The sequence below is a fragment of the Lepus europaeus genome, chromosome 7 (genome assembly GCF_033115175.1).
Source record: "Lepus europaeus isolate LE1 chromosome 7, mLepTim1.pri, whole genome shotgun sequence".
NCBI classification, from domain to species: domain Eukaryota; kingdom Metazoa; phylum Chordata; class Mammalia; order Lagomorpha; family Leporidae; genus Lepus; species Lepus europaeus.
In genome coordinates this window covers 107701388-107707310 of record NC_084833.1, presented here as the reverse complement: position 1 = coordinate 107707310, position 5923 = coordinate 107701388, and the positions used below count along the sequence as shown (strand labels likewise).

General features: G+C 55.0%; 1 non-coding gene across 1 annotated transcript; it reads left to right on the top strand.

Annotated features, from left to right (window-relative positions):
- The first annotated feature begins 223 nt into the window (after positions 1-223).
- LOC133764901 (U4 spliceosomal RNA) lies at positions 224-364 on the top strand. Its single transcript, XR_009866471.1, has one exon. It is a non-coding gene; the product is annotated as a U4 spliceosomal RNA (small nuclear RNA).
- The last annotated feature ends 5559 nt before the right edge of the window (positions 365-5923 follow it).

Here is a 5923-nt window from a genome sequence, read left to right as displayed (position 1 = left end):
TCCTCGAGCGAACGGAAAACATCCATCCCACAAGAGCCTGCACACAAGTATTCGCAGCAGTACTGTTCAGAACAGCCCCAAAGCAAAGCAGCCCGAGTGCCCCTCAGCCGATGAAGGGCCAACTCAAACGGGGTGTATCAATAGGATGGAATAGTCGTCAGCCCAAGGACGGAGTGAGCACGGATCCGCCCGACAACACCGTGCACTTGGGAAGTGGGGAGCTGGCTTTGCACAGCGGCGGTGCTGTAGCCAGTGAGGTTTCTCCAAGGCACAACTGTTGCTAATTGAGAACTTTTGTCAGTTCCCCACTGGGAAGACTTGCCGTGTAGTCAACACTGGCAATTGTCAGTAGTCTCTATGGAGACTGAGTGGGAGAGAAAAACTTTATGCTAAGTGAAAGAAGACGGACGCAAAGGTCACATATTGTATGATTCCATTTCAATGAAATGTCCAGAACTGGCAAATTAGTCGAAAGTTGATTACTGGTTGCCCAGAGCTGGACACGTGGACGGGACGCGAGCAGTGGCTGCTAACGGGTACCGGGGCCCTAGGGGGAGGCAGGTGCCCTAAAACAGTGATGATGGTTGTGCAAGTCTGAGAAAATACTGAACACTGGTGAGCAGTGTGCTTCACAAAGGTGACTTTTATGGTAAGTGAATTGTACCTCGATGTTGAGGGGAACCGCTGACTGGTATCAGGCTGGCGAGGGATCGGATTTGCATGCATTTTAGAAAGAATGTGCTGGGGTCAGTGCTGTGGCCCAGTGGGTGAAGCCGCCGCCTTAAAAGAAAGAGGGAGAGAACGTAAAGAGAGCAGACTGAGCCCAGGGCACAGGTCAAAAGTAGACCGGAGGCAGAGAAGGTACAACCGCAAGGAGGCTGTTTCCCGTCGTGCGGACCCGTACGAGGGACGGCACAGAGGAGCTGGACAGAAAACATCAGACCCCGCGATCAGACCCGGCTCCCTGCTGATGCGCCTGGGAAGGCAGCAGGTGGTGGCCCAAGTACTTGGGCCACTGCCACCCACATGGGAGACCCGGATGGAGTTCCTGGCCTCAGTCTGGCCCAGCCTCAGTGAACCAGTGGATGGAGGGGTTCTCATCCCCCACCCCCCCTTCCTTCTCCCTCTCTCACTCTGCCTTTCAATAAACAAATACTACTTTAAAAAGAGACTGTGGCGGACATGATAGGAATGTGGCTACCTCCCCTCTGAGGGAAGATCGCAGAAGGATGAACCTTGTCACAGTGGTGGCACAGCGGCCACCATGTCCCTAAGGAGGCCCACACCCTGCACCCGAGCACCTAGGACAGAGTCTTGCCTCTGCGGCTGATCCAGCTTGCTGTTCACGTGCCTGGGAGGCAGCAGGTGATGGCTCAAGCATGTAAGCTGCCTGTGTGGGAGACCCGGATGGAGTTCCAGGCTCCTAGCAATGGCCTAGCCCAGCCTTGGCTGTTGCAGGCATTTGGAGAGTGAACCAGTGGACAGGAGATTCTCTCTCCTCCCCCTCACCCATCTCTCTCCCTCCCTCCCTCCCTCTCTGCCTTTCAAATAAATAAACATTAAAAATAAAAAAAAGGATACACCTTTCTTTCCCTCAAGTTCATTCTCCTCCTCTCCCTTCCCCCTCCCCTTTCTTCCCCCCCTCCCTCCTCCTGCCCCCTTTCTCCCCTCCTCCTCCCTCCATTCCCCTGCCTCTCCCCCCTCCTCTTCCCCCTCCTCTCCACCTCCCCTCCCCTCCTCCTCTCCCCCTTTCCCTGCCTCTTTCTCTCCCTCTCCCTCTCCGCCATGCAAAGCCAGAAGTCACACCATGAGAACCCCAGGCATCTCCATGAAGCAGCCCACATGGAAAGGAACTGAAACCTCCTTCAACAGCCAGCACCAACTTGCTAGCCAGGTGAACGGGCCAAGTGAGCAGGCCAGGTGAGGGGCCAGCTCGGGCTCAGAAGGTGACCCTCGGACCGGTGATGCCCTCAGGTCACTCCAGCCTGGCCCTCCAAGTTTCCTGGCTGAGGCTGTCGTAATCATTGGCAGAGGTACTCTGTCCCTGTCCAGCCCCTGAACACAGGCGGTGAGAGACAATGAAAGTTATCACTGTAGGGGCCAGCGCTGTGGCACAGGGAGTTAAAACCCTGGCCTGAAGCACCAGCATCCCATATGGACACCAGTTCTAGTCCCGGCTACTCCATTTCCCATCCAGCTCTCTGCTGTGGCCTGGGAAAGCAGCAGAGGATGGCCCAAGTGCTTGGGCCCCTGCACCCGCGTGGGAGACCCAGAAGAAGCTCCTGGCTCCTGGCTTCAGATCAGCTCAGTTCCGGCCGTTGTGGCCATCTGGGGAGTGAACCAGCGGACAGAAGACCTCTCTTGCTCTACCTCTCTCTGTAACTCTGTCTTTCAAATAAATAAAATAAATCTTTAAAAAAGTAAAAAAGAAAGGTATCACTGTTTTGAGCCATTGGGTCCTGGGATAATTTGGGAGCAGAAATAGGTAAGCCCACAGTTCCAAAGCTCCTGTTTCTACAGACTGCAGAGGACATTAAATCCCAGTGACACTTCCCTGCTCCCCCCCCCCTTTTTTTTTTTAAATTTATTTGACAGGTAGAGTTATAGATAGTAAGAGAGAGAGACAGAGAGAAAGATCTTCCTTCCGTTGGTTCACTCCCCAAATGGCCGCTACGGCTGGCGCTGCGCTGATCCGAAGCCAGAAGCCAGGAGCCAGGAGCTTCTTCCTGGTCTCCCACATGGGTGCAGGGGCCCAAGGACTTGGACTATCTTCTACTGCTTTCCCAGGCCATAGCAGAGAACTGGATCGGAAGAGGAGCAGCCGGGATTCGAACTGGCACTCATATGGGATGCTGCCACTGCAGGCGTTGGCTTTACCCACTATGCCACAGCGTCAGCCCCAATTTTTTTTTTAAGTATTACATTAACATCTGATTAATCTTGCTTACTGGGCCTCTCGCCTCCCACGGGTCCTGACTCATGCATTCTGCCCTCCTTCTTGGGCCGGATTCCTTGAGGAGCAGCCACAGTCATGGGGTGGGGGGGCTGCCGGGGGCCAGGACAGCTCAGGCCTTCTCACTACCTAAGGGCCCATGTCTGCTCCTGCTGCTGCAGAACATTCTGGAAGTCCCAGAGGAAGCAGGGCACTGACTGCCTTGGGCCCGGTAGCCTGGGACTCTGCCATGATCTCCATCACACCTGGGGTTCTGACCCCTAAGTGACAGCTGGGGCAGTGCCAGAGACAAGGCCCAGCAGCTCCTTCTAAACTCCAGCTCTGCTCCCCGACGTCTTCCCTTGTGGTACGGCACTAGCCCAAGTCCCCACGCTGTGGTCACTGCTTTTCCCACACATACATTCTCTTAGTCATTTGGTCACAGGCAACAGTTGATCCTGAACATTTGCCGAGAACTGGCTGGACTGTGGAGGTACAGGGAAGACCCCATGACAGGGCAAACAAGAAGAGGGACCAGCGTACACAAATAATGACAGTGCCCACGTAGAAGCTAGGTGCGCACAGGTCTAGTGGTAGCACGGAAGATGAAGCGATTGCCTCTCCCTGGAGGCCCTCGGGACACGCAGGCAAGCTGTGCACGGAGTGTCCCAGCAGATGGAAGAGCACGTGCAAGAACCTGGATGGGGCAGGAGCGATGGAAACAGAGGAGACAGAACGGATCTACAGACAGAGAGGCGTTGTTGGAGCTGCACGGTGTTGGGCAACGTGCATGAGCTCATCTGCCTCACGGCCCCGCCTTCATGAAACTGTTGAGATTAAATGAGATAGACGAAGCCTCAGCACCGTGTCTGGCACGCAGCAAGCCATGAAGCAAGCATGGTGTTGCTGCAATCACTCATTACACCTTCAACCCGACATTGGACACGAGACCTGATCTGAGAGCGAAAGTTCAGTCGCGTCGGTTTCTGCACGCGCAGAAAGGTTCATGCAATCAACATTCACGCCGACCCTGGGCCCTCCGTGCTTCACTTTTTAAAAATTCCACCATCGGTCCTGAGTTTAAACGAAGCCTTTTTGGAATCTGAAGCTCAGCTGTTCTCTCTTAAACTCCGGCTCCTGCAAATCAAAATCGCTTTGCTGGTAGACTATTGTACCGGCCTCCACCTTGAGTTAAAAAAATCCATTCAGAGACTCAGCCGGCTTCTTTGTTCTAGGCTGTGGCTGCCCTCCCCAGACACATCAATGCCATTGACTCCGCAGATAGCAGGTACACAGTGGTTTAATATTTCAAACGTATTGTTCAGCCTTTTTTGAAACCGACAAATTTCGGGATGGAGTTTGGGTGATGGGGACAGGGCACGAGGAGGGTTTGCGTTACAGGAAGGATTGTCTTTAAAAGATCTTCCTGGATGCCTCTGGAGAGGAACATTCCTGATGCAGTGCGCCGGTAGGAGGAGATTTAGGGTTAGGGTGATGTCCTTGTCCCATCAGTCTTTGCTAACTGAGCACCTACGATGTGCTAGGTTCAAAAGACTGGGGCAATTCTGCTTCTATGACTTCCCCCAGGGACCTCATGGGACAGCGGTGGAACTGTCCCAGCTCTTGGGAAGTTGGAGGTTATAGCATGATTCGGAACTTAGAAAAGTGAGTATTTACGGCTACCAAGATTCCTGGCATTTGTAACCTGCCCTTGGGAAACATTCTACTGTTCGTATTTTCTCTAATAGGAGCAGAGGCAGGCACTGTGGTGCAGGGGGTTAAGCCACTGCTTAGGATCCTGCAGCCCATACCTAAGAGCCAGTTCCAGCCCCTGCTACATTGTTTCTCATCCAGCATCCTGCTAATGTGCCCGGAAGCAGATGGTGGCCCAAGTGCTTGGGTCCCTGACACTCACATGGGAGACCCCAATGGAGTCCCAGGCTCCTGGCTTTGTCCTGGCCCAGTCCTGGCTGTTGCAGGAGAGTGAACCAGCAGATGGAAAAATCTCTCTCCCTCTCTGTGGCTCCCTCCCTGTCTTTGTCACTCTGCCTTTCAGACAAATAAATCTTTAAAAATAGTTCCATCTGGAAATAATAGCACATGTTTGGGGATGTTAAAAAGATCCAAGGAGAGGCGTTAATTCAGCCTGAGCTGAAGCTAAAAGAATCATTCCCCAGCTCGGGGGGGGGGGGGGGGGGGAGGGTCCCAAGCAGATGGGAGAGTCCAAGGACCGGAGTTGGCTCCCGGGGGTGGGGAGGGGGGTCTGGAGAGGGACAGGACGGTGAGCTCAGCTCTCGGCCTTTCAGCTTGGGATTCTGGGAGGGAGAATCCTGGGCAGAGAGGGAAAAACCAAACAACCCACCCTGGAACCCCTGGATGCTCGCACTCCTCCTTCCTGGAGGTCACTGACTGGTTTCTTCCAGAAACATCTATTGACTGCTGTGTGCCAGGCACTGGGGATACAGATAAATAAACAGACACCAGCCCTGCCCCCAGGCCTCTCTGGCAGGGCCGACGCCCCAGGGGGGTGCCAGCAAGAGCCCCAATTCTAGAATTCCCTCCTCCAAGGCACTGGCAGGGCCCCCGTTAAAATTAACTCCACCAATTAAAGGCCTCGTTAGGAGACAATGCTGCCTGTCTTCCTCTGTATTTTTAATTACAGGGCCCGGCCTAAAGTCGTCAAACCATTTATAATTAGAGCCGAGCGGGAGCGGGAGGTGGGAGGCGGGGAGGGGCCTCGGAGCCAGGGGCTCCCCCGGCTCCCCAGCCCATGGCAGCGGCGGCCGCCCCATGCTCCCGGCTCCCAGCCCGCACGCTCCCCGCCCGGCCTGGGCCCGCACAGCCTGATTACAGTTATTAGGAAGTCACCCGGAGCGAAGGGAAGAAGGCAGCCCAGCAGGCGCGGGGCGGGACCGGCTCCGGAGCGAGACCGCGCTGGGCCTCTCCACTGCGCTCTGCCCGCGCCCGGAGGCCGCCATGGCTCCGGCTCCG